At 49.5% G+C, this 26,697-nt stretch overlaps 1 pseudogene; it reads right to left on the bottom strand.

The window, feature by feature from the left end:
* Nucleotides 1–26,697, bottom strand: part of LOC144692006 (NACHT, LRR and PYD domains-containing protein 3-like) — a 98,068-nt pseudogene that overhangs the window by 47,031 nt on the left and 24,340 nt on the right.

Below are 26,697 nucleotides of genomic sequence, written 5' to 3'. Positions count from 1 at the left end.
GCTAAGCTTTAGTCAGTGACCAGGGGGAGAAATCCAAACAAGTGGTGAGAAGATGGAGTTTGTGGCTGGGAAAGCAGACAATGGGGTCAATTTTTCCAAAGTCTAACAGTCGGAAAAGGGAGTTACGTTCCACACCAAGGGTATAGAGGCAGGACATTACACAGTGAATGAACTCAATTATCTGATGTTCACCCATGAGGGGTGACTGTCAGAGCGAGAAACAGGGACAGGAGTTTTAAAAAATTCTTTGATGAGATGTGGGCATCACTGGCTAAGTCAGCATTTGTTACTCATTCTTAATGACCATAGAGAAGGGGATTTTGAAGGCTTTCCCACTATACCCACCCTGTTCTCTCCTTTTCCCAGCCTCATCAAACTCTTTCCTTTTATTTATAGAGATAAACCTGAATCATTCCCCTATCCTTTTACAGATAATGATGGATCTGCTGGGTGTTTTCACTTTCATATCATTGTGTCAGATTCACAATATTTGCAGTTCTATCCATTTTCCCATTTCTATTCTGTAAGATTTGGTGATTCCGTTATCTAATATGGTAACAATTCTCAGTGGCAGCATGGAAAGCAAATTAGGTGTTGGGGTGTATTAAGAGGGCAATATTGAGCCAAAAGTATGAGGTAATTTGCAACTTCCTAAAAACATTGGTGTGACCATACTTAGAATACTGTGTATAGTCCACATTGCCTCAGTACAACAAGGTTATGAGAGCTACTGAAAAGAACAACTAGAACGATTGAGAGGATGGAGGGGTTGGGCGAGGATCTATTGTGTAAACTGGGCGTGTCCTCACTGGAAAAAGAGATTGAGAAGTAATATGATTGCTGTTTCCCATTGACTTCAATTTTGTCAGGGCACCATGATGCCACATTAGCTCAAATGCTGCCTGGATGTGAAGGGAAAGCACCATCACCTTTCCTCTGGAATTCTTTTGGCCATCTTTGAGCCAAAGCTGTGATTAGGTCTGGAACAGAGTGGTCCTGGCAGAACCCAAACTGAGTATTGGTGAGCAGGTTATTGCTGAGTAAAGGCCAGTTCAAAGCACTGTCGATGATACCTTCCATTGTTTTGCTGATGACTGAGAGTAGGCTGATGGAATTGCAATTGCTGGCTCAGATTTGTCCTGCTCTTCATGGATAGGATATTCCCGTGCAATTTTCCATATTATCAAGGAGGTGCCAGTGTTTCACTGAGACAACTTGGCTAGAATTGCTGCTAGTCCTGGAGCACTAATCTCCAGCATTACAGCCGGGATGTTGTTGGTGACCTTGTATCCAGTGAGCTCGGTTGCTCCTTAACATCATGTGGAGGGATTTAAATTGGCTGAAGACTTGTTTCAGTGATAATGGGAACCAGAACCTAGTGGATGAATCATCAGCTAAACACTTCGGACTGAAGATAGTTGCAAAAGCTTCAGCCTTATATTTTGCATTCGTGCTGGGCTCCCCATCATTGATTATGTGAATGTTTGTGGATTCTTCTCCTCCAGTTAGTTGTTTAGCTTTTCACCACAATATTACTAGTCTGGCAGGAATGCAAAGCTATATGCACTGTTGGTTGTGGGATCACTTGCTTCTGAATATCACAGGATCACAGAGTGCAGAAGAGGCCCTTCGGCCCATCGAGTCTACATCGAAACGTGAGAAACACCTGCCCTACCTACCTAAACCCATTTACCAGCCCATTGCTTTGAATTTTATGATATGCCAAGTGCTCATCCAGGTACATTTTAAAGGATGTGAGGCAACCCACCTCCACCACCCTCCCAGGCAGCGCATTCCAGACCTTCACCACGCTCTGGGGAAAACTTCTTTCCTCACATCCCCTTAAATCTCCTGCCCCTCACCTTGAACCTATGTCCCCTCGTAACTGACCCTTCAACTAAGGGGAACAGTTGCTCCCTATCTATTCTGTCCATGCCCCTCATAATCTTGTATACCTCAATCAGGTCACCCCTCTGGTCTTCTCTACTCCAACGAAAATCACCCAAGTATATCCAACCTCTCTTCATAACTTAAATTTTTCATCCCAGGCAACATCCTGGTGAATCTCCTCTGCACCCCTTCCAGTGCAATCACATACTTCCTATAATGTGGCGACCAGAACTGCACATAGTACTCCAGCTGTGGCCTCACCAAGGTTCTATACAACTCCAACAGGACCTCCCTACTTTAGTAATCTATGCCTTGATTGATAAAGACAAGTGTCCCATATGCCTTATTCACCACCTCACTAACATGCCCCTCCTCCTTCAGAGATCTATGGACACGCACGCCGAGGTCCCTTTGTTCCTATGAACTTCCTAGTTTCCTGCAGTTCATTGAATACTTCCTTGTCAAATTACTCCTTCCAAAGTATATCACCTCACACTTTACAGGGTTAAATTCCATCTGCCACTTATCTGTGGATTTGACCATCCCGTCTATATCTTCCTGTAGCCCAGGACACTCAACCTCACTGTTAACCACCCGGCCAATCTTTGTGTCATCCACAAACTTACTCGTCCTACACCCCACATTGTCATCTATGTCATTTTTATAAATGATGAATAATAGGGGACGCAGCAATGATCCCTGTGGTACGCCACTGGAAACTGGCTTCCAGTCACTAAAACATCCTTCTGTCATCACACTCTGTCTCCTACAACTAAGCCAATTTTGAATCCACCTCGTCAAATTACCCTGTCTCCCATGTGCATTTGCCTTCTTTATAAGTCTCCCATGTGGGACCTTGTCAAAGGCTTTGCTGAATTCCATATAAACTACATCAACTACACTACCCTCATCTACACACCTGGTCACCTCCTCAAAAAATTAAATTAAATTTGTTAGGCATGGCCTCCGTCTGACAAAGCCATGCTGATTATCCCTGATCAAACCTTGCCTCTCCAAGTGGAGATAGATTCTCTCCTTCAGAATTTTCTCCAATAGTTTCCCTACCACTGACGTGAGGCTCACTGGCCTGTAGTTCCCTGGCTTCTCTCTATAACACTTCTTAAATAACAGAACCATATTAGCTGTTCTCCAGTCCTCTGGAACCTCCCCCGTGGCCAGAGAGGAATTAAAAATTTGAGTCAGAGCCCCTGCGATCTCCTCCCTTGCCTCCCTCAGCAGTCTGGTACACACATCATCCGGACCTGGAGATTTGTCCACTTTTAAGCCTGCCAACACCTCCAATACCTTGTCACTCCCGATATCAATTTGCTCAAGAACCTTGCAGTCTCTATCCCCGAGTTCGATATCTTCATCCTCATTCTCTTGGGTGAAGACAGATGTGAAGTATATATGTTATGGTGTTGTGTTGTGGCCTCACCAGATTGGCATCTCATGTTTATATACCCCTGATGCTGATCCTGCAACGCTCTCCTACACATTAATTGAACCAGGGTTGAGCCCCTGGTTTGATTGAAATGGTGGAGTGATGGATATGCCTTACCACAATTCTGCAGCTGATGGCCCACAGCGCTTTGTGGATAGTGAGTTTAGAGACAGTAGATCTATTGTGTATCCATCACATTTAGCACGGTGATACTATCGCACATCACAATGAGAGGTGTCTTCAATTTGAAGACGGTACTTCATTTCCTACGAGTACTGTGCGGTGGTCACTCCTATACTGTCATAGACAGATGCATCTGCAATAGGTAGATGGGTGAGGACAAAAAAGGTTTCACCTCTTGTTGGTTCTCTGGCCAACTGCTGCAAGCCCAGTCTGGCAGATATGTCTTTCAGGACTCAGAAAGCACTGTCATTAGTGGTGCTAGAGAGCCATTCTTGATGGGAGAAATTAAGTCCGGACCCATAGTGAATACTCTGCCCCTGCTTTTTCTAATTAACCTGGAGGAGTCCATATTCATCAACTGAAGGAGGGCAATAATCAACAGGTGGTTTTGTTGTCTATCTTTGGCCTCATGCCAAGAGCTTTCCTGGGGTTCTGCGTCTATATTGAGGACACTCCCTGGTTACTGTATACCCCTAGGCTGCCATCTCTGGTGGATCCATCTAGTGGGAAAGTGCATACCCAGGAATAGTAGCAGAAGAGTTTGGGATGTTGTTTGATGGTCATATTGACAGGATTATTCTTATGTCAGTCTGTTGTTTTATTAGTCACATTTGTTACAAGTACTTCAATGTTAGTGGGGACTTTGCATGGTCGACTGAGCTGTGACTAAATCCAATGCTGGGTGCTCTTCTTATACCTTTTTATAGCTGTGTTGCATGTTGATCTAGACTATTTCAGAGGGCAGTGAAGAGTCAGCGATGTTGCTGGGTGTCTGGAGCCATATACAGGTCAGGATGAGTAAGGACAGCAGGTTTCCTTCCCTAAAGGACATGAGCCACCCAGATGGCTTTTGATGACAATTCAATGTTATCTAATTACCTTAGATCAAATTCACAAACTGTCACAGTGAGATCTAAGTTCAGGTCTCTGGAGTAAGAGTCCAGGCTACTAGTTTGTTAATTCAGTAATGTAACCACAATGCTGCTGTATCTGTATGTGGTAAGTGTTGTATGCTTGGAAGAAACAGAGCACTTTGTGTCTATGGTTCCCAAAGCTCTGAGGCTTTCCTCACCTCATGCTTGGTTCTGTTGTAGGCTAATTATTGGAGATTGATTTATCACCATTATCAGCATGTGACTGCCCGAGTGTTAGAAGATGATCTAGATAGATCTTGGTCTTCTATCATCCTTACATTCTGCAAGTTCTGTAATGTTTAAATAACCCAAACTCATTGCAACCCTCCCACTTACCCGATGTTCGTGTCCATTGAAAATCTTCTCGTATGTTAACAATGAGCTGATTCCATCCACCCCTTCTTCAATCGCCTGTTCTAGTCTGTCCCAGTAAAATTTTGTCAACTGGGACAGCTGGAAATCATCCCACTTTGTCAAGAACTCAGTGATTCTGGAGTTTGGATCTGTGAACACAAAATGGAGAAAAACAAACATCATTGAATTTCTAGCCACGTTGTTCTATTTCCTTTACAGGAAGCGACTGAATCCTCCTGTGAGCCACATTATCAAACAAAGTGTGAAAATCCAGAAACATTAAGTGATAGCATAGCTGATTTGTGACCTAATTCCTAACCTTGCCCCAAATCCCTTCATACACATGGTTAACAAGAAGCTATCAATCTCAAATTTAAACCCAGCAATTGTCTTTATTGTTTGCTGGATGTGGGAGTCGTTGGCAAGGCCAGCGTTTGTTGTCTATCCCACATTGCCCCAGAGAAGGAGGTGGTGAGACACCTTCTTAAGCCACTGCAATATATCTGGTGCATGTATGCCCACAGTGCTTCTGGAAGGGAGACCCAGGATTTTGACACAGTGACAGTAAAGGAACAGTTATTTTATTCAAGGTCAGGATAGTGTGTAGCCTGGAGAGGAACTTGCAGGTTATGGTGTTCCCATGCATCTGTTGCCCTTGTTCTTCTTGGTGGTAAAGGTCATGGATTTGGAAGGTGGAGTCAAAGGAGCCTCGGTGAGATTCTACGGTGCATCTTGTAGACACTACACACTGCTGCCACTGTGCGTAAGTGGTGGAAGGAGCTAATGTCTTCACATTGAGGATACCCTCCATCATCGTGCTAATTGGGATAGATTTCAAACAGATCTAGCAACTCAAGGCAGGGCAACCATGAGGCGCTGTGAGCGATCAGCTGCAGCAGAACTGTACTCAGCCACAATCCATAAACTCATGGCCCGGTATTTCCCACACTCTACCATTACCACCAAGCCAGGGGATTAATCCTGGTTCAATGAAAAGTGCAGGAGGGCACACCTGGAGCAGCATCAGGCATAGCTAAAAATGAGGTGTCAACTTGGTGAAGCTATAACACAGGACTACTTGTGTGCCAAACAGCATTAGCAGCAAGTAACAGACAGAGCTAAGTGATTCCGCAACCAATGGATCACATCTAAGCTCTGCAATCCTACCATGTCCAGTCATGAATGATGGCGGACAATTAAACTACTCACTGGAGGAGGCGGCTCCACAAATATCCCCATCCACAATGATGTGGGAGTCCAGTACATCAGTGCCAAAGATAAGGCTGAAGCATTTGCTACAATCTTCAGCCAGAATTGCCCAGTGGATGATCCATCTCGGCCTCCACCAGATGCCCCCAGCATGACAGATGCCAGTCTTCAGCCATTTCAATTCACTCCATGTGATAAAGAAACAGAGGCAGGCATTGGATACTCCAAAGGCTATGTGCCCTGACAATATTCCAGCAACAGTATTGAAGACTTAAGCTCCAGAGATTGCAGCGACCCTAGCCAAGCTGTTTCAGTGCAGCTACAACACTGGCATCTGCCCGACAATGTGAAAAATTGCCCAGGTATGACCTGTACACAAAAAGCAGGACAAATCCAACCCGGCCAATTACCCATCAGTCTACACTCGACCATCAGTAAAGTGAAGGAAGGAGTCAGCAACAGTGCTTTCAAGCAGCAATTGCTCAGCAATAACCTGCTCACTGACACTCATTTGGTTTCCGCCGGGATCACCCAGCTCCTTACCTCATTACAGTCTTGTTTCAAACATGGACAAAAGAGCTGAGCTCCAGAGGTGGGATGAAAGTGACTGCCCTTGACATCAATGCAGCATTTGACTGGGTGTGGCATCAGGGAACCTTAGCAAAACTGTAGTCAATGGGAATCAGTGGGAAAACTCTCCAGTAGTTGGAGTCAGACCAAGCACAAATGTAGATGGTTGTGGTTGTTGGAGGTCAATCATCTCAGTTCCAGGACATCACTGCAGGAGTTCCTCAGGGTAGTGTCCTAGGCCCAACCATCTCCAGCTGCTTCAGCAATGATCTTCATTCCATCATAAGGTCTGAAGTGGGGATGTTCACTGATGATTGCACAATGTTCAGCATCATTCACAACTCCTCAGATACTGAAGCAGTCCATGTCCACATGCAGCAAGGCCTGGGTGATATCCAGGCTTGGGCTGACAAGTGGCAAGTAATATTTGTGCCACACAACTATCAGACAATGACCGTTTCCAACAAGAGAGAATCTAACCATCGCCCCTTGACATTCAATGCCATTGCCATTGCTGAATTCTCCACCATCAATATCGTGGGGGTTACAATTGACCAGAAAGTGACATGAACTAGCCACATAAATACTGTGGCTAGAAGAGCAGGTCAGAGGCTAGGAATGTTGCAGTGAGTAACTCCGCTCCTGACTCCCCAAAGCCTGTCCACCATCTACAAGGCACAAGTCAGCTGTGTGATGGAATACTCTCCACTTGCCTGGATGAGTGCAGCTCCACGAATACTTACAAAGTTTGACAGCATCCAGAACAAAGCAACCCGGTTGATTGGCACCCCATCCACAAACATTCACTCCCTCCACCACCGACACAGTGGCAATATTGTGTACGATCTACAAGATGCACTGCAGGAACTCACCAAGGCTGCTTAGAGAGCACCTTCCCACCCACAGACGCTACCATCTCAGAAGGCAAGGGCAGCAATAGATGGGAACACCACCATCTGGAAGTTCTCCTCCAAACCACTCAGTATCTTGGCTTGAAAATATGTCACCATTCCTTCACTGTCGCTGGAACTCACTCCCTAACAGCACTGTGGATATACCTGCGCCATATGGACTGCAGCAGTTCATGGCGGCATCTAACCACCATCATCTCAAGGGCAATTTAGATCTCAGGATGGGCAATAAATGCTGGCCTAGCCAGTGAAGCCCACAACCCTTGAATTAATAATTTTTAAAATGTTTTAAGTGGTGGATGGGATGCCGATCAAGTGGGCTCTTTGTTCTGGATGGTGTAGATTTTTGAGTGTTGTTGGAGCTGCAGACATCTAGGCAAGGGGAGAATATTCCATTGCTCTCCTAAGTTGTGCTTTGCAGGTGGTGGGCAGACTTTGAGAAGACAGGAGTGAGTTACTCTCCTCATAATTCCCAGCTTCTGACATGCTCTTGTAGCTACAGTATTTATATGGCGAATCCAGTTCAGTTACTGGTCAATGGTAACCCCCAGGATGTTGATAGCGGGCGATTCAATGATGGTGATGCCATTAAATGTCAAGTGGAGATGGTTATATTCTATCTAGTTGGAGATCATCATTGCTTGGCACTTGTATGGCATGAATGCTACTTGCCATTTTATGATCAGGTAGCTCTCGGAGGTGGGACATCCTTTCTGATAGCAGCTTAAGTCTTGTTCTGAGCCAATTAATGGCCCTATGGCTGTTAATTTGGCTCGGACACTGCCAGTCACATGGAGCTTGGTGCAGCTTATTTTTAATCCAAGGAGGTGGTGCGGGTCACTGTCTTGGTGTGGAATTCTCCCCATGGCTCTATGACTAGGGAGTATAGTAAAAAAGATTGGAGCCAGACCTTTCAGGAGTGAAATTATAATAAAAACTTCAATACAAGGGAACCCTCTTCGTTAAGCAGCCAATTGATTCTAGATCTGAGGTGAGGTGACTGTCCCTACCATCATGGCAGCATTTGACCACACATGGCTCCAATGCCAGGTATCTGCTAAGCAGTTCCAGTACTCAGGGGCTCCCTCAACCTGTGACAGTGTTGTCCCTTTAGAGGGTCACCCATTTAACTCCTTCTACTCGGCCCCTGTCCTGTTCCCTCTTCTTGTCTGAGCTGCAGGTCTTGCACAAGATATGGTCAATCTATAACATAGAAATTTTATTCTGAAGTATTTTATGAACATACCTGTGCCCATTCTCATTCTTTTTGTAGTTGTTGGATATTCTGTCTCGTTTGGACCTTCAGCCATGGTGCTGACAGATGTTCCCAGATTAGGATGTTCTGTAATAAATCTTAGATGAATACAAGGATTAGATGGATATATTAAAATCAGAAGAACATTGACAGCTTCAAACAGTGAGGCGATGCACAGCATTTATTTGCAGGATACCGTTAGAGATTTTACAGTCTCACAAATGTCACGGTGATACAGATGGTAGATTTTTTGGCTGCTAGACAATGTACGACCTGCTCTCACCCTTCTCCTCAAAAAATCCATGCTTGACACCTTTTTCCTTGCAAAAAACTGTCCTCCAGTCTCCTTTTCCCTCACAAAGTCCTTGAACATGTTATTATCTCCAAAATCCATGCCCATCTTTCATGGAATTCCATGTTTGAATCCCTCCAATCAAGGTGCAACCATTCCACAGGACCAAAACGGCTCTTAATGAAGTCACAAATAACACCCTTCCTGGCTCTGACAGTAAGAAATGAAGCATTTTCATCCTTCCGGACCTGTCTACAGCCTTTGACATGGTTGAACACATCATCCTTCTCCAACTCCTCTCTGCTATCACCCAGCTGGGTGAAAATGCGGCAAAAGTTCCCAGATCAATTCTTATCTATTAAATTGCAGCCAAAGCATCTCTTCCCACTCCCACACCATTATCTCTGGAGTCCCCCAATGATGTCTCGTTAGCCCTCTTCTATTTCTCATCAATACGCTGTCCCTTGGCAACCTGGTTCCACATGTAAGCTGAGGTCACCCAGCTCTACTTCATCACTGCTTCCTGTATCCTGACCCTAAACAAGTCCCTTTTACCCATCACCTGTGCCTACTGGTGCACGCTGGCTCCTAGTCTCACAACATCTCATTTTAAAATCCCCAACCTCGCTTTTCAAATTTCTCCATGGCCCCTCTCGTCCGATCTATGCAACCTCGAACAGCTCTGGAAGCCATCGATATCTCTGCCCTCCATCTCTCCAAGTCTGACATGGTTCACATCCGGATGATAATCGTCCAAAACTGGAGGCCATGTTCTGAGCTCTGGAATTCCCTTCCTGAGTGTCTCAGCCTCTGTTACCTTTCTGTCCTCCTTTCAAATTCTCCTTAAGAACACTAACTCTCTGACCAAAGTTTTTGGTCACCTGCTCTGGTACTCCTTCAGTGTCTCGGTGCCTTTTTAAAAAGGAATTGCACTGCGTTTGTTAAGCAGCACAGGATGTTTTGTTAATGAAAGTTGCTACACAAATGCAATTTGTTGCATTTTCTCCACTTGTGTGTCTCACTGAATGTCTGTCCATACCCTTGTGCCCAATCAAACTATCAGCCAGTGTCCTATCATTTCTTCACTGTCGAAGTATAAAAATGATTGAGTCTCGGATCAGTCTTTTCTGCAAATTACAAATTAAATTATTACCGACATTAATTTGTAAAGAAGTTTGAGACAATGTAAAATTTACTAATCTGCTGTTTAACTCACATTACACACACCCCCCATTGACCCAGCCCCGCACCCCCCACTGACACAGCCCCGCGTCACCACTGACCTGGCCCCGCTCCCCCCACTGACCCAGACCCGCACCCCCCAATGACCCAGCCCCGCACACCCCACTGACCCAGCCCCGCGTCCCCCACTGACCCAGCCCCGCACACCCCACTGACCCAGCCCCGCACCCCCCACTGACACAGCCCCGCACCCCCCACTGACCCAGCCCCACGTCTCCCACTGACCCAGCCCCGCACCCCCCACTGACCCAGCATGGCACCCCCCACTGATGCAGCCCCGCACCCCCCACTGACCCAGCCCCGCACCCCACGCTGACCCAGCCCCGCATCCACCACTGACCCAGCCCCGCATCCCACTGACCCAGCTCAGCACCACACAGTGACCCAGCCCCGCACCACCCACTGACCCAGCCCCGCACCCCCAATTGACCCAGCCCCGCACCCCCCACTGTCCCAGCCCCGCACCCGCCTCCTACTGACACAGCCCCGCACCCCCCACTAACCCAGCCCTGCAAACCCCACTGATCAGCCAAGCACCCTCCCTCCGATTCAGCACCGCTACCCCCACTGACCCAGCCCCACACCCCCCACTGACCCAGCCCCGCAACCTCCACTGACCCAGCCCCGCACCCCCCACCGACCCAGCCTCGCTCCTAACCACTCACCCAGCCCCGCATCCCACTGACCCAGCCCCGCACCCCCCACTGACACAGCCCCGCATCCCCCACTGACCCAGGCCCGCACCCTCCACTGACCCAGCACGGCACCCCCCACTGACCCAGCCCCGCACCCACCACTGACCCAGCCCCACACCCCCCACTGACCCAGCACGGCATCCCCCACAGACCCAGCCCCACATCCCACTGACCCAGACCCGCACCCCCCACTGACCCAGCCCCGCACCCTCCACTGACCCAGTCCCGCACCTCCCACCGACCCAGCCCCGCTCCCCCCCACTGACCCAGCCCCGCATCCCACTGACCCAGCCCCGCACCCCCCACTGACCCAGCCCCGCACCCCCCACTGACCCAGCCCCGCGTCCACCACTGACCCAGCCCCGCACCCCCCAAAGACCCAGCCACGCACCCCCCACTGACCCAGCCCCGCACCCCCCACTGACCCAGCCCTGCACGCCCATCCCACTGACCCAGTCCCGCACCTCCCACTGACCCAGCCCCGCACCCCCCACTGACCCAGCCCCGCACCCCCCACTGACCCAGCCCCGCATCCCCCACTGACCCAGCACCGCACCTCCCACTGACCCAGCCCAACACATCCCACTGACCCTGGCACGCACCCCCCACTGACCCAGCCCCGCGCATCCCCCACTGTTCCAGCCCCGCACCCCCCACTGACCGAGCCCCGCAACCCCCACTGACCCAGCCCCGCACCCCCCACTGACCCAGCCCCGCACCCGCCTCCCACTGACCCAGCCCCGCACCCTCCCACTGACCCAGCCGCGCACCCCCCACTGACCCAGCACCGCGTCCCCCACTGACCCAGGCCCGCATCCCCAACTGACCCAGGCCTGCACCCCCCACTAACCCAGCACGGCAGCCCCCACTGACCCAGCCCAGCACCCACCACTGACCCAGCCCCGCACCCCCCACTGACCCAGCACGGCATCCCCAACTGACCCAGCCCCACATCCCACTGACCCAGACCCGCACCCCCCACTGACCCTGCCCCGCACCCCCCACTGACCCAGCCCCGCATCCCGCTGACCCAGCTCCGCACCTCCCACTAACTCAGCCCCGCACCCCCCACTGACCCAGCCCCGCACCCCCCACTGACCCAGCCCCGCACGCCCATTCCACTGACCCAGCCCCGCACCTCCCACTGACCCAGCCCCGCACCCCCCACTGACCCGGACCTGCACCCCCCACTGTCCCAGCCACGCACCCCCCCACTGACCCGGCCCCGTACCCCCCACTGACCCAGCCCCGTACCCCCCACTGACCCAGACCCGCACCTCCCACTGACCCAGCCCAACACCTCCCACTGACCCTGGCACGCACCCCCCACTGACCCAGCCCCGCGCATCCCCCACTGTCCCAGCCCCGCACCCCCCACTGACCCAGCCCCGCAACCCCCACTGACCCAGCCCCGCACCCCCCACTGACCCAGCCCCGCACCCGCCTCCCACTGACCCAGCCCCGCACCCTCCCACTGACCCAGCCCCGCACCCCCCACTGACCCAGCCCCGCACCCGCCTCCCACCGACCCAGCCCCACTCCCCCCCACTGACCCAGCCCCGCATTCCACTGACCCAGCCCCACACCCTCCACTGATCCAGCCCCGCACTCCCCATTGACCCAACTTTGTCCTATCTTCATTCCATTTGCCTTCCTAATCACTGGCTGAACTAACATGCTAATCTTTAGTGATTCATCTCCCAGTGCACTCAAATCCCTCTGTACACAGAGCTCTGCAATCTCTCTTAATTTAAATAATATTCTGCTTTTCTATTCTTCCTGCCAAAATGGACAAGTTCGTTTTTTTTCTATATTGTACGCCATCTGCCAAATTTTTGCCCATTGACTTAACCTATCTAAACCCCTTCGTAAACTCTGATGTTCTCTTAACAACTTATTTTCCTATCTATTTTTGTGTCATCAGCAAACTTAAGCTACCATGCATTCAGTTCCTTCATTCAATTTATTGATATAAACTGGAAATAGTTAAGGCCGCAGCACTGATCCCTGTGGCACTCCACTAGTTGCAACTTGCCAGCCTAAAATTGAACCACTTATTCTGACTCCCTGCATCTTGTTAACTAACCAATCCTCTACCATGTTATTGTGTTACCCCCTTCATCATGAGCTCCTATTTGGTGCTGTAACCTTTAATGTGGCACCTTATCAGATGCCTTTTGGAAATCCAGTGCACAACATCTACAGATTCCCCCTTATCATCCTTGCTTGCAACATAGAAAGATTACAGCACAAGAGAACAAAAACAAAAATACCTGGAAAAAACTCAGCTGGTCTGGCAGCATCTGCGGAAAGGAACACAATTAACTTTTCGAGTCCGAATGACTCTTCGTCAGAACTAAGGAAAATAGAAAAGAGGTGAAATATAAGATGCTTTAAGGGGGAGGGGGTGGGGGGGGTAGGACAGGTAGAGCTGGATAGAGGGCCAGTGATTGGTGGAGATTGCCAAAAGATGTCATAGACAAAAGGACCAAAGAGGTGTTGACGGTGGTGACATTAGCAAAGGAATGTGCAAATGATGACATTAAGGGTAGAAAGCAGGACGAGCAAGGTACAGATAGCCCTAGTGGGGGTGGGGTGGGGGGAAGGGATTGAAATAGGCTAAAATATAGAGATAAAACAATGGATGGAAATAAATTTAAAAATAATGGAAATAGGAGGGAAAAGAAACATATATGTAAATTATTGGAAAAGGGGGGATCAGAAACGGGGTGGGGATGGAGGAGAGTGTTCATCATCTAAAATTGTTGAACTCAATATTCAGTTCAGAAAGCTGTAAAGTGCCGAGTCGGAAGATGAGGTGCTGTTCCTCCAGTTTGCGTTGGGCTTCACTGGAACATTGCAGCAGGCCAAGGACGGACACGTGGGCATGAGGGCAGGGTGGAGTGTTAAAATGGCAAGCGACAGGGAGGTCTGGGTAATGCTTGCGGACAGACCAAAGATGTTCTGCAAAGCGGTCACCCTGTCTGCGTTTGGTCTCTCCAATGTAGAGGAAACTGCATTGGGAGCAACGAATGCAGCAGACTAAAATGAGGGAAGTGCAAGTGAAATGCTGCTTCACTTGAAAGGAGTGTTTGGGCCCTTGGACAATGAGGAGAGGGGAAGTAAAGGGGAAGGTGTTGCACCTTCTGCGGTTGCATGGGAAGGTTCCGTGGGAGGGGGTTGAGGTGTAGGGGGTGATGGAGGAGTGAACCAGGGTGTCCCGGAGGGAACGATCCCTGCGGAATGCCGTCAGGGGTGGTGAAGGGAAGATGTGTTTGGTGGTGGCATCATGCTGGAGTTGGTGGAAATGGCGGAGGATGATCCTTTGAATGCAGAGGCTGGTACGGTGATAAGTGAGGACAAGGGGGACCCTATCATGTTTCTGGGAGGGAGGAGAAGGTGTGAGGGCGGATGCGCGGGATATGGGCTGGACACGGTTGAGGGCCCTGGCAACCACCGTGGGTGGAAAATCTCAGTTAAGGAAGGAGGAGGACATGTCAGAGGAACTGTTTGCCACATTTCTGTCTTCACCCCTTCCCCTGTCTCCCAGAACCCTGATAGGGTCCCACGTGTCCTCACCTTTCACCCCACCAGGATCCATATTCAAAGGATCATCCCCCACTATTTTTGTCATCTCCAACATGTGGCCACCACAAAACACATCTTTTCCTCACCCCCTGTCAGTATTCCATAGGGAGCATTCCTTCTGTGACACTCTAGTCCACTCCTCCATCACCCCCCAAATCCTCATCGCCTATCAATGGCACCTTCCCATGCAATTGCAGATGGTGCAACACCTCGTCATTTACTGCTTCCGTTCTCATGATCCAATGCCCCAACACTCCTTTCAGGAGAAAGGGCGTTTCACTTGCACCTCCTTCAATTTTGCCGACTGTATTCGCTGATCCCGTAGCAGTCTCCTCTATATTGGGGAGACTAAACGCAGAATGGGGGATCGATTTGCAGAACACCTTCACTCAGTCTGCAAGCATGACCCAGACCTTCCTGTTGCTTGCCAATTCAACACACCACCTTGCTCCCATGCCCACATGTCTGTCCATGGCTCCTGCAATGCTCCAGTGAAGCCCAAGGCAAACCGGAGGAACGGCACCTCATCTTTTGATTGGGTAATTTACGGCCTTTTGAAGTGAACATTAAGCACAACAACTTCAGACCATGAACTTTGTGCTAGTGAGTATAGGAATAGGAGATAGAAAGGATGAATGCGTGGCTGAAGAGATGGTGCAGGAGGGAGAGCTTTAGTTTCCGGAATTATTGGTTTTGTTTCTGGCGAAGTTGGGGCCTTACAAGTCGGAGAGTTGCTCATGAACTGGAACAGGACAAACATCCTTCTGGGGGGGGTTTGCTAGTGCTGCTGGCTGGGATGGGGGGGCGCAGCTTTAAACTGATTTGGCAGGGGGATGGGATGCAGAGCGGAGGTACAGAAGGGTGTGGTGCACAGCCAAATATAGAAGGGAAACGAGTCAATCTGGAAGGGAGAACAAATATAGACCTGTTAAGGCACAAAGCTGGATTGCGTTTACTTTAACCCAAGGAGTTTTACCAGTAAGGCCGATGAATTGAGGAAATTGATTAACACATAGGAATGTAATGTTGGTGCTATCAGAGAGAGATGGTTGAGGGGGGGACAGGGATGGCAGCTAAATATTACAGTGTATAGAATCTTCATGTGTGACAGGGCAGGGTGTAAAAGAGGAGGTGCCATTGCCCTATTGATCAAGGGTCAATTGCTGCAGTCAAGTGGGATGGTATCATAGAAGATTCCTCAAATGAAGCCATATGGGTAGAACTTAAAAAACAAAAAGGGGGGCAATCTCTTTGCTGGGATTGTACTTTCAGCCTCCAAACATTCAGGGGGAGAGAGAGGAGCAGATATGTAGGGAATCTCAGTGAAGTGTAAAAGTAATAGGGTAATAATAGTAGGGGATTTCAAATTCCCCAATATTAACTGGGCTGGTCATGATGTGAATGGTGGAATTCTTAAAGTGCATCCAGGAGACCTTTTTGAGCCAGCATGTAGAAAGTCCTATAAGAGAAGGGGTAGTCCTGGCCCTAATCTTAGGGAATGAAGCCGGGCAAGTGGGAGAAGTGTCAGTGGGGGAGCATTTTGGTGACAGTGACCACAACTCTAAAATTTAAGGTAGTTATGGAAAAGGACAAAGATGGGCTGGAAAGAAAGTTACTGAACTGTATGAAGGCCAATTTCATACAATAAGTCAGGATCCAGCCAAAGTGGAGTGGGAGCAGTTACTTGTATGAAAGTCTACATCAGAGCAGTGGGATTCATTCAAAAAGGCAATAGTGAGAGTTCAGGGCCAACATGTTCCCCTGAAGCTGAAGGGTAGGACCAACAAGTCCAAGAAACCTGCATGTCAAAGGGATATAGCACATTGAATAAGGTTATAAAAGTGGCTTATGTCAGATACAGAGGGCTGAAAAGAACAGAAGCCCTCGAGGAGTCAAGAAAGTGTGGGTGGGTGTGGGGTGGGGCGCAGGAGTAATTAAATACTTAGGAGAGCATAACAGGGGCAAGATAAAACACGGGCGGGCAAGATAAAGGAAAATCCGAAGGTATTTTATAAATATATTAAGGGCAAGAGGATAACCAGGGGAAGAATAGAGCCCACTTGGGGCCAAAGTGGCAATCTGCGTGGAGCCAGAGAGTGAGGTTTTGAACGATTACTTTTCAGCCTTGTTCACTATGGAGAAGGACAAAGTAGGTGTAGAAATCAGGGAAGGGCACTGTGATATGCTTGAAGAAATTAACATTGAAGAAAAAGGCATTAGTGGTTTTAGCAAGCTTAAAAGTAGATACATTCCCAGGCCCAGGTGAGATGTACCCAAGACTGCTTTGTGAGGCAAGGCAGGAGATTGCAGGGGCTCTGGCACTAATTTTCAAATCCTCTCTGGCTACAAGAGAGGCTCCAGTGGACTAGGCGACAGCGAATTTGGCACCATTATTCAAGAAGCATAGTATGGATAAACCAGGTAATGACAGGGTAGTGAGTCTAACATCAGTGGTAGAGAAACTATTGGGAAAAAAATATGAAGCACAGGATTAATTTCCACTCGCAGGGGCAGGGATTAATCTGGGATAGTCAGTATGGCTTTTTCAGGGGGAAATCATGTCTAACAAATTTGTTTGAATTTTTCGAGGAGGTGACTAGTTGTCTAGATGAGAGTATGAAGTTGATGTAGTCAACGTGGACTTAAGTAAGGTTTTTGACAAGGCTCCAGATGGGAGAATGGGCAAGAAAGTAAGAGTCCATTGGATGCAGGGCAATTTGGCAAATTGGATCCGAAATTGGCTTAGTGCCAGGAGGCAGAGTGTCAGGGTCAAAGGTTGTTTTTGCAATTGGAATCCTGTAACGAGTGATGTACTGCAGAGATCAGTTATGGGACCCTTGCTGTTTGTTCTGTACATTAATGATTTAGATGTGAATATAGGAAGTATGATCAGTAAGTTTGAAGATGACGCGAAAATTGGTGGTGTTGTACATAGTGAGGAGGAAAGTCCTGTAATAGTGAGATATAGATGGGCTGGTAAGATGGCCAGAGCAGTGGCAAATGGAATTTTTTCCTGAGGAGTGTGAGGTGATGCATTTTGGGAGGACTAACATGGCAAAGGAATACACAATGAATGGTAGGAGCCTAGGAAGTACAGAGGATCAGAAGGACCTTGGTGTACATGTTCAAAGATCCCTGAATGCAGCAGCACAGGTAGATAAGGGGGATTAGAAGGCATATGGGTTACTTGCCTTTATTAGCCGAGCCATAGAATATAAGAAGAGGGTGGTAATGTTGGAGCTGTGTAAAGCGCTAGTTAGACCACAGCTGGATTATTGTGTGCACTTCTGGTTGCCATAGGAAGGATGTGATTGCACTGGAGAGGGTGCAGACAAGATTCACCAGGGTGTTGCTTGGGCTGCAGCATTTCGGCTTTGAAGAGAGTCTGGATAAGCTAGCGTTGTTTTCCTTAGAGCAGAGAAGGTTGAGGGGGGTCCTGATAGAGGTATACAAAATTATGAGGGGCGTAGATAGGGTAGATAGGAAGAAACTTGTCCCCTTAGCAGAGTTGTCAATAACGAGGGGATTTAATTTAACTGAGGTGCAGGAGGTTTAGAGGGGATTTGAGGAATTTTTTTTTCACCCAGAGGGTGGTTGGAATCTGGAACACACTTCCTGAGGGGGTGGTAGAGACATGGACCCTCACACCATTTAAGTAGTGTTTAGATCAGCACTTGAAACACCATAGCAGACAGGGCTACAGGACAAGTGCTGGAAAATGGGATTAGAATAGATAGGTGCTTGATGGCTGGCACGGACATGAAGGGCCTGTTTCTGTGTAACTCTGTCTCTCTCTCTCTCTCTCCTCCATCTTTACCCCCTTTTTACTCATTTAAAAAAATACTTTACTTTTATTTTATTTTTAATCTATATATTCTTTTTTATCCTTTTTCCAACACCATCCCTCCCCCCCCCCAGAGGGACCATCTGTCGCCGTTTTCTGTATATGTTGTGCTTTTACACAGCGCTATGCCTTGTTCTTCTATTACCTTTCTGCCATGATCAGCACCTGCTTTAGCTCTTACCACCACCATTAACACTCCCTTTGTTTTCTGTCCATGACATCCTCGTCCACCTCTCCTGAGCTCCCACCTAACCCTAACCTTCTATTTTGCTCCACCTGCTCCGCCCCCTCTTAAATAGTATAAAATCCATCACATTTCCACTTCTCTTTAGCTCTGAAAAAGTTATATGGACTGGAAATGTTAACTCTGTTTCTCTCTCCACAGTTAATGACAGACCTGCTGAGTTTTCCCAGCATTTTCTGTTTTTACCTCCAACCTGGTTCTGAGAGTTAATCTATGCAGATGTTATCTGCAGTGTCCTACAGATTCATACCCCGAAGCTCGAAGATTCATTTAACTATGGTGCAACAAAGCTGGGTGACAACCACAAGACATGGTGCCTATAACCGAGCACCAGTAAAACAGGTTCTAGCATATTCCACCTGCAATGCCAACACAACGGCATAGTAAGATTCCCGCTATACTTGTAATACAGAGACCCAGGTGGCAGATGTTGTAGTATGAATCCAATAAAATTCTGGAATTAAAAGTTTATTGAGCACGGAACCATTGACGAATGTTGTGAAAGCCCATTTGGTTCACTAATAACCTTAAGGGCAGGAAATCTGCCGTCCTTACCTGGTCTGGCCTACATGTGACTCCAGACCGACAGAAATGTGGTTGACTCTTAAATACCCTCTAGCAAGCCATTTAGCTGATCCAAACTGCTCCAAATCCCCAAAAAATTATCGAAACTGGACCGTCCACCTGGCATCGATCTAGGCACCGGAAATGACAACAGCAAACTCAGCCCTCACAATCCTGCAAAGTCCTCCTTACTGGCAGACTGCGGCTAGTGCCAAAATTGGGAGAGCTGTCTCACAGGCTGGTCGAGCAACAGTCCTGACACAGTCATCCTCACGGAATCATATCTTACAGATAATGTCCCAGACACCATCAACATCCCTGGGTATGCCCTGCCCTGCCCTATTGGAAGGACAGGCCCAGCAGAGGTGGTAGTATGGTGATACACAGTCAACAGGGAGTTGCCCTGGGATTCCTCAACATCATCTCCAGACACCATAGAGTCTCCTGGTCAAACATGGACAAGGAAACCACCTGCTGAATTCCACGTACCGCCCTCCCTCAGCTGATGCATCAGTGCTTCCTTCGTGCCTAAGTAGGGATGAGACAACTCCTCACAAACCTGCATTGTTTCAGTATATTTTTATATAAACTAACACACAGGGCATAATGTGTTACTCAGTAGGGACACAGTGCTTGAACACCACTTGGAGGAACCACTGAGGGTGGAAAGGGTGCAAAGTGTAATCTGGGAGGGAGACTTCAACGTCCATCTCCAAGAATGGCTCGGTTGCTCCGAGCGGAGCTGGCCGAATACAAAAGGAAGTCACTGGCGGCAGACAGTTAAAAAAATTAACTGGAGGCTGCAAAAATATCGCCATCCTCAAATGATGGGGAAGCCAAGCACATCAGTGCATAAGATAAGGCTGCAGCGTTTGCTACAATGTTCGGCCAGAAGTGCCATGTGGATGATCCATCTCTGCCTCCTTTGGAGCTCCCCAGCATCACAGATGCCAGTCTACAGCCAATTCAATTCACTCCACGTGATATCAAGAAACGTCTGAAGGCACTGGATACAGCAAAGAATATGTACCCCGACAACATTCCGGAAATAATACTGGAGACTTATGCTCCAGAACTTGGCCTGCCCCTAGCCAAGCTATTACAATACAACTACAACGTTAGCATCAGCCCAGCTACGCGGAAAATTGCCCAGGCATATCCTGTAAACAAAAATCAGGACAAATCCAACTCGGCCAATTACCTCCCCATCAGTCTACTCTCGATCAATAGTCAAGGAATGGAAGGGGTCAGCAACAGTGCTATCAAGCAGCACTTGCTTAGCAGTAACCTGCACAGTGATGCCCAGTTTGAGTTCCGCCAGGGCCACTCAACTCCTGACCTTATTACAGCCTTGATTCAAACATGGACAAAAGAGCTGAACTCGAGGTAAGGAGAAAGTGATTCCCCTTGACACCAAGGCCACATTTGACAGTGTGTGACACCGAGGAGCCCTAGCAAAGCAGGAGTCAATGGGAATCGGGGGAAAATCTCCACTGGTTGGAGTCATGCCTAGCACAAAGGTAGATGGTTGTGGTTGCTGGAGATCAGTCATCTCAGCTCCAGGACATCACTGCAGGAGTTCCTCAGGATAGTGCCCCCGGCCCAACCACCTTCAGCTGCTTCATCACTGACCTTCTTTCCATGATAAGGCCAGAAGTGGGGATGTTCGCTGATGATTGCACAATGTTCTGCACCATTCACGATAATGGAGCAGTCCACGTCCAAATGCAGGAAGAGCAGGACAATATCCAGACTTGGGCTGACAAGTGGCAAGTAACACTCACACCACACAAGTGCCCGGAAATGACCATCTCCAACAAGAGAGAATCTAACCACTTGACGTTCAATGGCATTACAATCACGTAACCCCAACTATCAACGTCCTTGGGGGGGCGGGGGATTGGGGGGCGGGTTTACCATTGACCAGAAACTGAACTGGACTAGCCATATAAATACAATGGCTACAAGAGCAGGTCAGAGGCTTGGAATCCTGTGATGAGTAACTCATCTTCTGATGCCTCAATGCCTGTCCACCATCTACAAGGCACAAGTTAGGAGTGTGATGGGATACTCCCCACTTGCCTGGATGAGTGCAGCTCCCAGGACACCCAAGAAATTTGACACCATCCAGGACAAAGCAGCCCACTTGATTGGCACCACATCCAAAAAATATCCTCTCCCTCCACCACTGACACACAGTGGCAGCTGTGTGTACCATCTACAAGGTGCACTGCAGGAATTCACCAAGGCTCCTTCAACAGCACCTTCGAAGCACACAGTCATTGCCATCTAGATGGAGAATGGCAGCAGATAGATGGGAACATCACCAGCTGGAAGTTCCCCTCCAAGTCACTCACCTTCCTGACTTGGAAATATGCCACCGTTCATTCACTGTCACTGGGTCAAAATCCTGGAACTCCCTTCCTAACAGCACTGTGGGTGCACATATACCACATGGAATACAGCAGTTCAAGAAGGCAGCTCATCAGCACCTTCTCAAGGGAAATTAGGGATGGGTAATAAATAGTGGCCCAGCCAGCGAAGCCCACCTCCCATGAATGAATGTTTAAAATGCCAGCACTAACAGGAAACTGAACATCACCCTGGATGGCCAGAGTCTGAACAATCCCCACCTTTTCTATCTCGGCGTCATCCTTGACAGAAGTCTTACATACAAGCAGCAAGTCATCAAGACAGCAGAAAAGTAACCTGCAACAAGCTCACAGTAAACTGACAAGTTCCTCATGGGGATCACAGGCCAACATCCTGAGGATCTCTCCTCTTGCCATCATGTACTCAAGTGCAGAATACTGCGGCACAGTAAGATACCAATCTGATCACAACAAACGTACCAATGTACATCATGCTGGACTCTTGGTTCACCTCCCTTGGTTCCCTGCTCTGAAGAGCAGACCCCCACCCCCACTGGCCCACACCACCCCACACCGCCCCACATCATCACCAACATCAGAAGGATAATTTCAACTGGCAAGCAATTGGCAAGTCTAGTCTAACCTAGAATGCTCTAAGTCAACAACTTCCTCAACCAACCAGCAGTATACCTTCCATCACGCCGTCCCATATGGTTCAACACACGACAGCGAGAAGTAACATCTGTGGACCCATGGCAGGAGGATTAGCGGGAGAAAACATACATCAGAAACCACTCTTGTTGTAGAGCCCACTGCTCATCCACCCAGCTTTGAGCTCCTAGAATGGGTCTCTAAAACCGTTTCTAGACTGACCAATGCTCTGTGCAGCACTCAACATTAGAGAGGTGATCTCATTGAAATATAGAAGAATCTGAAGGGGCATGACCGTGTAGACACTGAAAAGCTGTTTCCCATGGCTGGGAATCTAAAAGATGGGATTATAGATTATTCAGGGCTGAGATAAGGAGGAACTGATTCACTCAGAGTTGTGAATCTTTGGAATTCTCTACCCCAGAGATTGTGGATGCTCGTTTGATCTTGCATGGACAGCAGTGGTTCAAGAAGGGACCTCACCACCACCTTCTCAATTGGGGATGGGCATTAAAAATGCTACCTAGACAGTGACACCCACATTCAATTAAATAAAAAAAGGAAGGATATAAGGAGCTCGCAGGAAAGCAGAGTTGAGGCAGAAGAGTGATTATGATCAGGCATAGTGCAGCAGGCTCAAGAGGCCAAAGGGTCCACAGCTTATGTCCACAGCTACTTATGTTCCTATGTTAAAATCACAGCATTGCCAGATCAGGAGCCAATGCAGTAACACACTAACAGAGACTTACAGTTCACTGCCCGGCAGACAGGAAGAAAAGACACTGATGTCTGTAGAGGAGCAGTCAGGGTCACAGCAGCAGTCGAGTTCACAGACTCTGCCAATCAGGCCACAGGTACAAATGGGAACAGCTGGAACAAGACAGAGAGAGAAATGTCTTACCACAGAGCACAGAAAGTATCAAAAACCATCTCCCTCCCATGTCTGAATCCACAATAATTTTCTTCTCCATTTCCCCATATCAATCTGCAAACTTATACTCCCATTGCTTTCTACTTATTCAATTACTGGTGCCAGATATGCTCTCAAACCTTTGAATTAAAAATAACACGGTGAATTTGTGGTCCAATTTTAATCGTGATGCAGGACCAAAGAGACTTCAAAGAAAACACACAGATATTGAGACTTTTTTTTCTACGTTATAAACAGAGTTATAGATTACAAAAATGAGGAAGTTATGTTCAATTTTTATCAATCACAGGTTGGGCCTGAGCGAGAGTTTCCGGGTCCCACACTTAGAGAGCTGGAGCAGAATTAATAGAACGGTAGCAAGAATGAGAAACTTTACAAGATAAACTGCAGTGGTTAAAGAAGGTGACTAACCATCACTTTGTCAACGGCATTTAGGAACATACAACAGATGCTGGCCTTGTCAGTGACACCCAAATCCCATGAAAGAATTAAAAAAAAACGTCAGTTATGTGAAGCCCTGGGAAAACTGGTGCTGTTTCCCTTAGAGCAGAGAAGGCTAAAGGGAGATTGAACTGAGGAGTTCAAAATGAGGAAGGTTTTGATAGTGAGGGAGGAAGATTTTCCATTGGAAGAGGGGTCGGAAGCAGAGGAGGACAGATTTATGGAATCTGTAATTGGCAAAGGAACCAGAAGGGAGATGAGTTTTTATTTTAAATAGTGAGTTATGATGATCTGGAAGGAGCGATATGAAAGAGCGGGCGCAGAAGTAACTCCCCATCCTGCACCACCCATTCTCGCCACACCACCCTCCCCCGCCCCCTGCCAACTACCTGCTCTGATTGAGGATCTTAGGAATGTGAAAAGAATTGCTCGATTGACAGAAACTTTAATGACTGGTGTGGAAGGCCACGGCAAGGGGACAACTTTCCTAATATCAGAGTCACGCTATTCAGGAGAGCAAGTTAGGAAACATTTCTTGACACAAAGGGTGGGGGAAGTGGAGAACTCTGTCCCAGATAATTTGTGCTCGAGAATATTCCGCACCATATCCAAGCTGTTCCAGTAAAGCTATAACAGCTACAGCTACCTGGCTATGTGGAAAATTGCCCAGTTAGGTCCTGTACACAAAGAGCAGGACAAGTCCAAGCCAGCTAATTACTGCCCCATCAGTCTACTCTCCATCATCAGTAAAGTAGCAGAAGGAGTCATCAACTGTGCTATAATGCAATTGTGTTTAGCAATAACCTGCTCACTGACACCCAGTTTGGGTTCAGCCAGGGCCACTCAGCTCCTAAACTTATGACAGTGAGATGAGAGTGACTGCCCTTGAGATCAATTCTCCATTTGACTGAGTGTAGCATGAAGGAGCCCGAGCAAAACTGGAGTCAAAGGGAATCAGGGGGAAAACTCTCTGCTAGTTGGAGTCATGCCAAGCACAAAGGAAGATGGTTGTTGGAAGTCAGTCATCTCAGCTCCAGGAGTTCCTCAGGGTAGTGTCCTCAGCCCAACAATCCTTAGTTGCTTCAATGACCTTCCTTCCACAAGATCAGAAGTGGGGATGTTCGCTGATGATTGCACAATGTTCAGCACCATTAGTGACTCCTCAGATACCGATGCAGTCCATGTCCAAATGCAGCAAGACCTGGACAATATCCAGGTTTGAGCTGACAAGTGGAAGTAACATTCACACCACACAGGTGTCAGGCAATGACCATCCCCAACAAGAGGGAATCCAACTATCGCCTCTTGATGTCCAATGGCATTCCCATCACTGAATCTCCCACGATCAACATCCTGGGGTTTACCATTGACCAGAAACTGAGCTGCACCGGCCAAATTAAAACTGTGGCTACAAGAGCAGGTCAGAGGCTGGGAATCCTGCAGCGGGTAACTCGCCTCCCGACCCCCCCAAAACCTGTCCATTGGGTGGGGATTTGATGATGGTGGAGGGGGTGTTTGTGAATGACGGTGAGAAGGTCAGTGTTTCTCGGGAATTTACAGTATTTCTAGAGAGTGAAAGCTTTGTAATGAAGTCAGATTGTTGAATAGAGGGGCGGCCCGGGATTAATCTGCAGCTTTGGAGAGAAAAGGGCGCATTTGCGCCTCTCCTGAGGAAAACGGAGCAATGAGAGGCGGGGAGAATGGAGAAAGGCGAAAGGCTGCTTTTCCCTCCTAGACCCAGCTTCACTCTCGCTCTGAAGATCGTGTCCCCCAGCCCAAGGTGAAGAATAGGAACAAATCCAAACAACATCACCAGGGCTGAGTGAGGAAATCGCTGCCATGTCGGCAATGCCGTCTTTCCAAGGTCCCAGGAAGATGAGGGGATCCTCCCAGTCCCGGGACTCACATTGAAAACCCGCAAACTATTTACAGGCGATTTAAACTCTTCCCGCCTTTTCTCCCAGGCTCCGCTTTATTGCAATATCTGCCCGGCCCCGCCCCCAACCAGGCCCCGCCACCCCCCCGACCCCAACCCCGCCCACAACCCACACCCGCCGCCCCACAACCTGGCCCCTCCCCCACCCCCCACCAACCCGCCCCCCCCACCCCCCACAACCCGGCCCAGCACCCCACCCCACCACAACCCGGCCCCGCTCCCCCACAACCCAAAAAACGCGAGCCCGCCGCCCACCCCACAACCCGGCCCCGCCCCCCCAAAACCCGGCCCCGCCCCCCCACAACCCGGCCCCGACCACCCCCATAACCCGGCCCCGCCCCCCCACAACCAGGCCCCGCCCCCACCGCCCCCCCACACCCCGGCCCCGCCCCGCCCCGCACCGCCCCCCCACACAACCCCGCCCCGACCCACCCCCCACCCCAAACAGCCTGACCACGCCCCCACACCCCCCACACAGCCCGACCCCCCCACCCCCAACACACAACCCGGCCCAGCGCTCCCCCCCCACCCCCACCCCACCCCCACCCCCACCCACACCGCCCCCACCACAAGCCGGCCCCGCACCCCCCCTCACACAACCCGGCCCCGCCCCCCCCACACAACCCGGCCCCGCCCCCCCCCCCCCACCAGAACTCGGCCCCGCCCCCCGGTCCTCAGTCCCTCCTCTCACATTCCGCTAACGCCCCGTGACCAGCCCAGGCCCCACAGCTGATCCCGCCCCCACACCCGCCCCCGCCCCTTCCGGTCCCAGCCCCAGCCCCGCCCCCAGCCCCGCCCCGCAGCCCCGCCTCCCCTCCCCCCGCACCGCCTCACCTCCCCCCGCACCGCCTCCCCTCCCCACGCCCCGCCTCCCCTACCCCCGCCCCGCCTCCCCTCCCCCCGCCCCGCCTCCCCTCCACCAGCCCCGCCCCCAGCGGGAAGTGGGTAGAAAACTGGGATCTCCGGCTGGAGCGGTTCTAGATGGAGTCTCTGCAGCTCCAGCCCCCATTCCCGCATTCACATTGGGGGGCGGGGAGGTCGGGGGGCGCGGGGAGCGAGGGAGGGCGGGGGGCGGTGGCGGGGAGGGCTGGGCGGGGTGGGGGAGGGAGTGCCGGGGGGGGGGAGCGGGGGGTGCGGGGCGTCCGTCCATGCTCATGTCTGGAGTTT

The sequence above is a fragment of the Cetorhinus maximus genome, chromosome 16, assembly GCF_964194155.1.
Source record: "Cetorhinus maximus chromosome 16, sCetMax3.hap1.1, whole genome shotgun sequence".
Lineage (NCBI taxonomy): Eukaryota > Metazoa > Chordata > Chondrichthyes > Lamniformes > Cetorhinidae > Cetorhinus > Cetorhinus maximus.
This window is presented reverse-complemented; position numbering and strand designations above follow the sequence as displayed.